Source organism: Manis javanica, chromosome 5 (assembly GCF_040802235.1).
Source record: "Manis javanica isolate MJ-LG chromosome 5, MJ_LKY, whole genome shotgun sequence".
Lineage (NCBI taxonomy): Eukaryota > Metazoa > Chordata > Mammalia > Pholidota > Manidae > Manis > Manis javanica.
Window position 1 is genome coordinate 96,141,545 of NC_133160.1, and position 12,543 is coordinate 96,154,087.

The following is a 12,543-nucleotide window of genomic DNA, read 5'->3' on the forward strand; positions in this document are numbered from 1 at the left end:
TTTAATTGACTCCTTCACGGATGAGGGAAAGCTCAGCCTCTCATCCCTGCTGTTTGACACCTCCGTGAGCTTTTGTGCCTTTTAGCAGTGTTTCTACAACGCTGGCAGGAAAACTGAGCAAGACTCAGTTAAAGAAGAAGAAACTAAATTCTGTATCCCCTCCCTCCCATAGATCAGCAATAGATGCATTCACAGTGAATGCAGCTTAGTGCCTAAATCAATGATACTGTTTCCAATGAATATCCCCCAGTCTTAATATTGATCTTCACAGAACAACAGATGGAGCTTCCTTTTCTTTATTTCAGTTCTCACATTTTAGGGAGGGTTTAGGGTAGAGATTTTGAGAAACAGTAGCAAGAAAGACAGTGAGTTGTCAAGGCAATGATGTAGCTTTGCCTTACAGTAAAGACCATGCAGCCCAGAGCTCCCGGGTTCATTTGCATATAGCGTTGTTATCCTTTACAAGGCTTAACTACTTGCTGTCCTTTCCTGGCCATAATCTCCTGTTTATCTCCAGTGTAAAGTGGAACTACAATGCATGGTTCTGATAAAGGATTTAATTTAAGCCCTTTAAAGATGAGTAAGATTATATTATTTTTAGTAGTGTAAACTTCTGGTGAGGCATAAAAAAGATTTCCTCCTCAAAGAAATCATCTTACATGTAGAAAATTCCAGTTTGATTGTAAAACAGTATAACTGAGAGAGACGTAGTGTTTTACAGTTCACAAAGTAATTTTTGCATACATAATCCCATTTGATTTTTTTATAATAATATTGTAACCTAGTTAAGACTAATATTATTACCCCTATTTTACAGATGAGAAAAATTGAGGTCTAGAAAGATTAATCTGTTAAGAGAATATTCAGCTGGTGAATGTTTAGCATGAATTTAGGGACTCAAATCCAGTTCCCTGTCTCCAAACCTTTTCCACTATATTATGATGTGTCATAAAATGACCTTTTTCATCCCATTTTAATTAATGTGATCCTTTTAATTAATATGATTCTCCCCACACTCCCTGCCCCCAAAACCCATAAATTGAAAACAAAGCAGTTCCTGTAAGAGAAGCAAACCTCTGTTCTACATTTTAGAAAAAATTCTCATATGGAAATTTATATTGGGGGCACAGAGGGATGTAATTATATAACGTCCTTAACAACATCAGTGTTGTGAATGGTTTATCAGGTTTGTCAGTTGCTTTAGACACTTGCTTAAATCTAAGGGCTTGCTGTCAAAATGCAACTCAATAAAAATTATTTTAAAGAGGAGTCAAGACAACATTACCCAAATAGGCAGCTCTCTACTCACTTTATTTAGTCCAGGAATTTAGGTAAGCCTGAGAGTATGGCTATGGTAGCCTAAGTGAAATTTGTAGTAACACCCAATTGATCGTAAGAGACAGAAGTTAAACTGTTTAGCCAACAAGCAAATTCATTGGCTTATTATGCAGGCAAATTGTGCTAAAGGTCAGGGGTGTCTGGAACTGAGGATTTGAATGTCCCTTTTTCCATGTTTGTCTCAGCGTGTCTCTACATGTCTTCACTCTCGGAGACTGATTTCCTTCTCACATTGGGAACATAGCTACCAACAGCTCTGAAGCTCTTATTCTCAAATACTCCTTTCTGGAAGGAGAAAAATCTCCAAGCAAGACTTGCTATCCTATTTTTAAAAGGTGGGGAAGAATCCTGATTTGAGTTCCTCTAGCTCTTGTCACGTGCCCATCTCGGAGACAAATCGCCATGAGAGACAGTTCTGCCATTAGTCCAGTTTGAGTGTCAGCTGCTCATTTGTGGACCAATAATTAAAGTCAAGGGATGAAGTGATATAAAATGATGGCAATTCCTATTTGAATCATGGAGTTCTTTGGAGGAGAGGTGTACAGTAGGTTTCCCTCCTCCAAATGGAAGAAAGAATTACAGGTAAAAGAAACAATGGATGCTCTACTGCAAGCCTTAACAATATTCCCAAATGTTTTTTTTTCCCCCAGCTATTTTCACATGGAACAAATATATTATTTGTTCCAACTTCTTTAGCTGTACTTTCCTTAATTTAGGAAACACTTATCTGTTCATTCATTTCACCCCTTTTATTGTTCTAAAAAAGATCTAATGTACACCAAAAATAACTTACCCTCAGAAAACAGTAAATCCTAACTTAGAAGCTAGTGTATCCTAGTAGTTAAAAAAATAGACCCTACAGTGAGACTGTCCAGGTTTAAATCCTGGCCCTGTCCCTTGCCGGCTCTGTCCCTTGCCTGCTGTAGGACCTTAGGTCATATGACCTCTCAGGATTTCAATTATCTCATGTGAGAAATGGAGAAACTCAGCAAAACCTACCTCAGAGGACTGCTGTGAGGATCATGTGAAACTGTATCATTACATTGTTAGAACAATGGCACACAGTAAGTGCTCAATAAATACTACTATTATTAATATTAAAAGGAAAGAGTTAAACCCCAATTTTTCCCTTGGGGCAAAATTTGGCATTGGTGAATGTGTTTCTTCTTGACGAGGCCAGACTCTGGGTCACCATGCCTAATACCCCATGCCATTCCGAGATAATACAGACTTCAGGAAAATCGGGCAGTATGCGTACTTTTCCACTGCATCCCCAATATTGTTGGGGAGGTAAAATTCAATCGAAGTTAAGGGAGACAGAGAGAGACAATTTCAACTTGGGTCTCAATGACAGTAAATGAAGATTATAGATGGGTTGGTTATATATATGCATATTAGTCTTTGGGCCTTTCTTCATCTTTTGATAAAAAGCTTTTTCTCTACTGCCTGCCTCCCTGAATTGTTCAGGTGTGTTCAGTATGGTTAATGACCTATCAGGACTCCAGTCTCCCTTCTCAATAAAATAAATGCAGACTATCAATAATCAACTTCAAATATAGTTTTGATCCTGCTATTAAACTCAAAATTCAGTATTTTTAATTACTCATTTCATAAAAATAAAATGGCTGCCCATGAACTTTAACATATGTGATCAATTAGTAAATACTAGTCAATACCCTCTGCTTTCATTTTCAAGTGTTCCTGAATTCTTCTATTTTGCCAGATAAACATATTTGTATGTTCTACTATTACTACTCTTGCTTCTACTTCCACTCCTACTTGTACTCCCACCAGAGATATTTAAAATACATAAATTGTGTACCAAGCACTGTCCTAAGCACTTTACATACAGTAAGTCTCACTACAACTCCTGAAGTAAGCATTATTTTTCCCATTTTATGGAGACTTGGAGGTTAAATGACTTTGCAAAAGTCATAGATAGTAATTGGAAAACCCAGAATGCAAAATGCATCTGTTTCAGAATGCTAAAACTCAGTTGCCTTCAGGACAGAACTGCAGAACTATGGAATGGGAAGGGAAGGTTAAACTGGAAACTTATACCCTTTGAATTTTGAACCATGGAAATGTCTTACCTAGTCACAAGTAAAAAGTTTTTTTTTTTTAATGCATGTGTTTCTTTCTAAAGTCCATGTTCCATGTATGCATATATCTGATTATGTGAAAGACAGGCCTGCCATATTTTCAAGTGACATAAATCTAGGTGGTCTGTCTAAACTATCGATGACTGAATAAAAAATTTCATAGGTTGAAATGAAGGACTGAAACAAATGGATGCATGAAATAGACTTAAATGTAAAATCCTACACTGACATTTTTAAAAAATTCAATTACATATGAAATAAGTCACAGAGAAACTAACTTAACCATACAAAACCTTTCTTAAAAATGCTCTGACAGCTTTATCTGACTGAAAGTTCATTTTAAGTCAACAATGTAACTAAGATCCTGAGAAAGCCAATGTAAATGTTAACTACTTTAATAGCATATTACTTAGGACAATAAAATTTAAAAAAACGTAAAACTCGACTGTGCCAGGCAGAGTTATGTCTAATCCTGGGTGCTCCATTTTAAGGAGGACACCAATAAAATTAAGATGCATCAAAAAGAGCACTGAGAGGGGTTGAGTAATGAATGATTCAGCAAACAAGGATTTGTTGGTCCAAAGAAGAGAAGATTGGGGAAGGAAGGATGCTGAGGAGATGTATGACAGGTATATTTAAATGCTTGGAGGAGTAGGCTTTGTATTATTTTATAGAACAGAAAAAAAAAAGTCGGATAAGGCACAAATTACAGTAAATTTAGCCTGTTACAAATACTAACATATGCATTTGCTCAACAGGAGAAAGGGATATCACACAAAACAGTAAGTTTTGGGAAGACTGGATGGCTATTTTAAAGGACTCAACCAAGAGATTATTGAAAATCCCCCAGAAGGTCACCTTCTACAAGGAAATGGAACCAAATAATTTCCAAGTGGCCTTCCCAACATTAAGGCAGCATAAACAATTTTCTTTTTCACCAGATTATATTTCCCCATGATAAATTTTATGAAGAATATACTCCTTCCTCATCATATCCCATCCCTTTTCCTCCCTCAAAATTCTATGAAACAGTATTTCTGTAAAACTGCTCTAAACTGTCTCCACCCAGATTCATCTGTTCTAATCACTTCTTGATTTCCACCCATGTCACCAAGTCGTTCTTTCACAATTTCAACCCTGTGATGTACCTCTCTCATTCAAAATGTGATTTGTGGCACATGTGTCTATAACCTGGATTGAAAAAGATTTGAGAATGAGTGTGTTAATTTATGAACGTTAAAGCTCCAGCAAACCATCGATTTGCTTGTATTAATGTTCTTATGTATCTGCCTTTATTACCCCTCAACACTTAGATGGTAAGCTTGTGGGAAATAATGGTTTCATTTTTAAATGAATCCAACAATTTATAAGGCATATTTAATCTTAATTTTTTTTAATAAACAAAATCTGTTAATGTAAGTGGATAAGTCGTGGAAACACCCCAAGATAATTCCAAGTTTTAGAAAATATTTACTCTTGGAAATACTCCTTTCAGATTTGTTTTGCAAATTAAACTGAAAATGCTCACTTAAAGCTTACACATTCTTACATATTTTGAAGTTAGGATTTGTAATGGATAAAAATGTTTGCGTAATGAGGAGTAGTTTCTAATAAACCACATAGAGTTCACAGAAAACATAAGAGTTGAACCATTCTGAGTACTTCTGAAAGCTGGAGGTTAATGTTTAAAATTGCTGAAGGGAAGGTGGAGCTTTTTTTCAAAGCCATAAAAAGGCATAATTGCGATGACACACCACAGTGTGCATTTTATACTGTTGAATGATAGCAGCTTCACTTTTGGCTCCCTGCCTCAGAGGCCTAGCACACCCGGAGAACATTGTAAAAGTTGCTGAACGCACACCCTGGCGTGCGTGTGCCCACTTTTACAGCCAGCAATAATTTTAAAGGAACATACAGTACTAACTAGGAAGCTTTTTCAGAAGCTATAAGTCAATAAGAACACTAATGGTTTGTATATTATTACTAATAAATGAATAAATAACAATCTTGCATTGAAATGCTTAACTCTATAATGATTATAAACCATTCTAGATTATTTATTGAAATACTTGGACTAACATTTTCTGTTGACAGCACTATCATAAAGATATGAGTATCTGGATGATCATACTCTTCTTTAAAATAGTTTTCTACTACTTCTTAGTCGAGAATCATTCAATTGACACATGTGACACCACATTTTTCAAATAAGAATGAGTAAGTTGCTCTTTCTGTGAGGCATAATGTTATACCAACTGCAGTAGAATTGCTAATATTTCTTACAGTTAATATTTTTCCCAGTCAGGGTGCCACAAAGCATGTTAAAATCCTCAAATTACAACAAAATAAATAATCTTTTAAATACTAGCAGTCATTTTGTCATTTGATTTGACTTTGTAAGTGAAAGACAAGAAATCTGATTATCTTAGACAATTTTTTATTTTTTAGCAATTATTTAAGTACATACCACCTACAACAGACATAATGATCAACTGTCCATTGGAACAGATCCAGGCTTTGTGCTGCCTTGAATGTACACAATCTGGTGGAGTTGGGAGTTGCCTCTTTAGAAACATAAATATAAAATTAGATAAGGATTTAAAAAATCACAATAAAGTACTGGAAACTTGGAGATTTAGTCTATTGTCTTATATGATGTCCTTAGGCAATTTATCAGAAAAGTTTACATAGAAAGGCTTCCTGATTCTCACCTGACTGTCCTTCCCCACCTACAATTCTGAGTAACTTGAAGTGCTCAAGGTGCTTGTGCAAGTGAGGGGCTCTGAAGTTTAAGCTTCTCTAGGTTCATGGTAACCCTGCCTGTGCTATTCATATGCAATGTTGGTGGAAACAAATGGTGAGAAGTCTTCCTTCTGCCCCTGGCCCTTCCAGAATTAATATTTCTAGGTTCAACTTAAGACTGTGAGCAAGAGATGGACCAAGGTTAAGAGCCCACTCTTAGAGGGAAATTATTACAATGTTGTCATTTTACAGTCTTTACTGTATGTCACTCCCTTGCATGCTATCAACTGGAAGAGATTCACATACAGAAATGGAACCACTTCGCCTTTTCAAGGGCTTTGACTCTGAAGCAAATACGAGCTAGGAAATCTTGGAAGCATTTGTATTCTCAATCACCCACAGTGAACACATCCATGTATAGTTTCATAATTATAATGACACAATACATTCATGTGCAACTTCATAATTATAGTAATAACAGAGTAATACACAATAATATTATAAAGAGTAATATACAATAATAATAAATAGTAATACATAATAATAAGTAATACACAATAATAATAATTGTAATTCCTGTCAATGAATCTGTAAGAAACCAAATGACATTTTGAGGCTACAGACACATTAAGAAGGGATTAACTCTGTGTGAGGATTTTAATAGATAGACTTGCAGGCCTAGAGCCCATCCTGAGTTAGATGATTTAGCTCTTTACCACTAGGAAGGTTAGGAGTGCCAAGAGTGCATCACAGGAACAGGAAGTTAGAGTGTGTAGGGTCTGGTTCCACTGTAGTAACTTCAGGTTTACTCTAAGTAAACAAAACAAACCATTTGAACGTTCTGAGCAAAGGAGTGGCATGATGTGACTTGTGTTTCAAAATGGATCACTCTGCTGCTGTGTTAAACAGACTATAGGAAGTGAGAGCAAAAGCAGGGAGGGGTTATTATTGTGATTTAGATGAGAGAAGATGGCCGTGGTTGCAATCCAAATATTCTTGAAATTAGCAATAGATTTTGTTTGATGAATCGATTGTGTGTCAAATGTGAAAGAAAAAGAGGAGCTACAGATGACTACAAGATTTTAATCTGAACAGTTGGAAAGATTGCCTCCAAGAGGGAAGACTGCAGGTATAACATAATTAGGTATGGACAAACAGGAGGTCAGTTTTTGACATGTTATCTTTGAGATGGTACCATTCACCCAAATGGGGATTTCAAGTAGAAAGTTCTGTGAATGAGACTGGAGTTTAGGATGGAGGTGCAGACAGGAGGCATCAGATTATGAATAGTATTTAAAGTCAAGTGACTGGGGGAGCTCATCAAGTGAGTGAGCATAGAGAAGTCTAAAGATTGAGAAGACTGAGCTCTGGGACAGGCTGGTGTTTAGAAATCAGGTGGATAATCAGGAACTAGCAAAGAAGACTGAGATAGCATCGCCAGTAAAGTAGGAGGAAAAGCAGAATAGGTACCGAACAGGTAAGGGTGATATGATTGGTCCCACACGCACATCCACCTAGAAAAGCATTTGCTGGGGGAAACACAGAGGAAGATGGAGTAGCAGGTTCCTATCACACTCTGGGACAGTGTGCAGGGACCTAGAGGGGCTGGGTGTTATGTTCTAGGTAAGGAATGCCAGCCCTTGGGCTGTGGCCCTAAAAGCTGGGTAACTATGGAAGCCCCAGCTGTTCCCCTGCTGTGATTAGGGCTTATGATCCAAACCTGTGGTTCTTTCTCTCTGTAGACTGTGGCAAGGGCCTCAGCTCCTTTCTGTGTGTAATTAACTAGGGAGAGTTCTCCGGGAGAAAAGGTGTAGGAGGCCATATGGAAATGAAAGCAAAGCAGCATTTGTGAGGGACCATAAGAAGAAAAAAGCAAAGACAAACATGTGTGTGTGTCTGAGATCAAGGATAAAGAGGAACCAGGGGAGAATTATAAACTGGTAACTGATGTAATAAGAGAGCGTAACCATCATGAGCATGTATGTCCCCCTCTCCTCTAAAGATTCTATTACCACTCATGGTTTTAACTTCCAAATGTTCAGATGACCAACTTAGCCTTCATTCATTACTATTTCAGGTCTTATGGGCACCTTATATTTAATATGCTCAGAATTGATCCACCTCCCATTCTATCATACTCTATGACCCTCTACACACACACACATCATCATCAAATATGTATTTCTCTTGCTGTTATTCCCACTCTTAGTGTATGGTCCTGTTTTAGCTCTCTCCATGTAAAAAATAATCACAAAACCTCACTGTCATACAATACACATTTATTTCTTACTATGGGTCTGTGGGTTCAGATGCAGTTTCTGCTCCAGGCTGCTGGTTAAGTTCCAGTGATTTTCATTCTGAGGTGATTTTCATTCTGAGGCCCAAACTGAAAAGGCAATGGCTGCCTGGGGCATGTTTTTCTCTTAGCGGAGGTAAGAAGCCTCTAGAGGGGTGAGTGATGCCTTTTTAGTCCTAAACTCAAATGAGCACACGTTTTGTCCACATTGCACTGATCAAGGAGAGTCACCGGGTCAAGGCCCACACCAGTGGAGGGCGCAAGGAAGTGGGGCAAGAGCAAATGTTTCCTGAATGTAACCTGATCTCTCAGCACGAGTGTCCACCCCATTTTCCTTAACTCCTTTTACCTCCTCATGCCCGCCACCTAATCGGAAATGCTTTCTTAGCAGTCCTGCTCATCTCCGGCTGATCTGCCATCTTTATCCTCTCAGCCAGACTGAACTGCCTTTTGTTTCCCTGTGCTCTCTCATGCTTAATATCAGAAGCAAGACTAGAGAAGCAAGAATAGAGGCTTTTCATCCCCAGATCCCAAAAATATTTTTGGGGATTCCATCCTTCCAGCACTTCTAAGGACATTCAACAGTGATGCACTGTTCTGTCATGTCATTATCATAATGTTAGTTCATATTAGTTGAGTATTTATTACATAGCAGGACATGAGCTAAGCACTTTACATATATTGCCCCCATTTAAGTCCTTAAAACAGCCTTAGGAAGTGGGTAATATTAATTCTCCTCAGTTCTTCTGATGGGGAAATTAAGATTAGAGAAAATATCTTCCCTAAAATCACTAGTGATTTATAGAGGAATCTCAACGAGGTTTTCAATTACCTTTTCATACCCACATTAAGAATTGTATTTAGTAGTTGAATGGATTGGATTAGATGACTATACTAGCTACATTCACCAAATGGCTACACAAACTTATATTTGCTCTAATATGGCTCAGAAACTACTAGTGTGATCATCCTGTTTTTTATGTTAGGAAACTCTTTATACTAAATATTCCACATCAAAGTTTTTCTGATTATAAATGTATTCTGCAAACCAAATTTAGCTGAAGATAATATTTCTTTCAAAGCAAAAGAGAATATTGTTGTGAGATCAAATATATATATATATACATATATATATATGTATATACACTTTTCAATATGTTATATCAAAGGTAGAAGAGAGTGCATAGGGATTAGATTAACATTGGATATTTTCAGTTATTTATCACTGAAATTTTATTTCAATGCTTTATTTCTCCAATAAAAGAAAGCCAGAAAGTGTTGATCAATAAGTTGTAAGACAGATTTTAAAAATGAGAGAAAACCTGATTCTGATTTTACCTTATATTTTAAACAACTACAAAGTAACTCTTGGCAAGGAGAATAGCCATTCTGTGAATTTTTTCCTAAGAAATATGGAAAACTACTAAAGATATTTTTTCTCTGAGCTCAACAATGACAATTAAATTTAGAAAATGTAATTGTTTGAAAACAGAATTTTAGTTCTATACTCTCCAATTTTGTTGTGAACCTAAAACTTCTCTAAAAAATAAAGTGATTAACTTTTTTAAAAAACCACCTAATTTTAAAATATCTTTTAGAATAATTGATATATAGTCCAGTTGATTACAATTATATTAGGTTGTCTCAAATTCTAACAATTTGCCTTAGCTTGGTGGTTCTCAACTCTATCTATCTAAATATTAGAACACTTAGGGAGCATTAAAAGCAAGGGTACTCCAACTCTGTGAGTATACTAAATATCACTTAAATGGGTGAATTTTACAATATGTGAATTATATCTTAATAAAGGTGATTTTTAAAAATGGGGTGCCCAGGTCTCACTCTAGACCAACTGAATCTTGAGTTGTTTGAAGAAAGGTCAAGGCACCCAGGAGAGTCTAATGTGCAGCCAGAGGATACAGCCACTGTTTTAGCTTGTTCTGTTTAGTTAAAAATAGTCATTAACATTCACCATTTTTAGGACTTCTACTGACAAATGAAGTGTTTAAAAGCACAATGGTTTCAATGTCCAACTTCATTAAGCTTGAATATAACTCTTCAAGATTGAGGATACAGGGATAAAATTCTTTTGCAATAACAGAAAGAAACCTAGTGGCTTTTAACTCACTTCCATGTGATATAGAAATATGCTCATTTTAGACTAGAAGGAAAAACAAAATTCTGGCAGAATTATATTTCAAACTAAAGAGACTTCTTCTAGAGAGAGGTTGGGAGATGGGAGTTATCTCCGCTGCAGTGCAGAGGATCAGCAAAACCTACCAGAAGGATCTGGACTGGACTGACAGGTGAAACTTCTCTGTACATGTAGATGGCACAGATTTGCAATAACCCAGCACTGTGATGCCAGTCATTACGCTGAGAATGTGGCAGATTGTGTTCATGACATGGGTTTGCTGAGGGAAAGGAAGAGTCCTGTAGTGGAATGTGCTGCTGGGAGACCTCTTCTCTTCTTTCATGGCCTCACCTACCCTCCCAGATACCTGTTGTCTCCAGGAGGTATCCAGCAAAACAGGACTCACCTCTGAAACAACTTGCTCAGGCCTACCCTTGGGTAGTGTCCCAGCTCCGGACTTTTCTCTCCATCCACTACAGCTTGTCGTGAGGTCTACATAGTGAACACTGTGGTTGTCTCCCCTTCCTCATCCCATTGTAGCAGAGATGGGCTAAGATTTGTCATTCAAAGTAATAGCATTTCTCTTGACACAACATTGGTTCAAAGGTAAGTGTATATCCTAAATGAGTTGAAGCAGAGTGGAGTTTTGTTTTATTATTGGGGAAAAAAACACTTTCTCCCTCGAGGTGAATAAGGATGCATGTAGCAGGATGAACTCCTGAAAGCTGTATTGTTTGCAATTGGGAAACCAAGCTGAGAAAAAAGTCAATCCATGCTGGTGGCTGGAGTTGAGAAAATTAAAGGGAATGAGATAAAGAGTCCTGATAGCCTTGTGAAAATTTAGATGAAACCATGTCCAAACCATGCCCATGTTCAAATTCTCTTTTAAGTTCCCTTTAGTGTATTATTCATTTTGAGGGGGACTTTCTTTATCTTGCATGCAAAAACATTTTAACTGATTTGGCTATTGTATGTGCAATTTTTTAATTAATTAATTCAAAAAATGGAATTAAGGACCAACATAATATTTTGGCAAAAGAGCAACTTTCGTTCTGTGATATGACTGCCCTTGCACTGTTCACCATGTAAGAACTTAATCACTATGTAAGAACTTGTTCACCATGTAAGAACTTGTTCCTTATGCTTCAGAAGATTGGAGACTGTTGAGTATTAGGCTTGGGGTTGATTAATGATTGTGCTTTGAGTCCCCTATACAGAACTTTATTGTTGTTAACAACCATTTGATCAATAAATATGAGAGATGCCCTCTCAAAAAAAAAAAAAAGAGCAACTTTCCCAGGGTATTTGAATTTAAATAAGTAAATGCCTAAAACCAAAGAAGTTCATTTAAAAAAACAACAAAGTGAATAGCCCTCAGACTATTAAGGTTGGGGTTTCTGATAAAGAGGCCATCTCAAATCACAACACTCCATAGGAGAACCATCCGGCCTCTGTTTTGTGTCCAGCAGAGTCTACCTTCCTTTTGATAATTGTTTCTGTTCCTTTCGTATGTTGACTACTATTCCAAGTACCACCATTATCCTGATCACCACATGAGCCTCTCTCTCAGTCTTCACTTCTCTCTCTCTCCTTCTTATGTTCCTCATTTTTATCCTGACCCTCATTGCTGCTCCAAGAACCAGATTTATTTAAGCCTTTCCTTTCAGCTCTTGATGTCATCCCTTCAAGACACTAAATAACTAATAAATTAATCCAAGTCAATATTCCAATGGCTAGATTGGCTTTCACAGATAACACATTAATTTTTAACCATATCCCAGGATCTTCCTTGTTTGATTAAAGATTATTCTTAATGGTGGTAATTTGATGGGAGAAAGGGCCAAGAGAAGAATGGAGATTTGTGGAGATCCCAGACCACCCTGAATAAGCTTATGTGACCAGGAGACAGGACTAGGAAGTTTTGGAAGAAT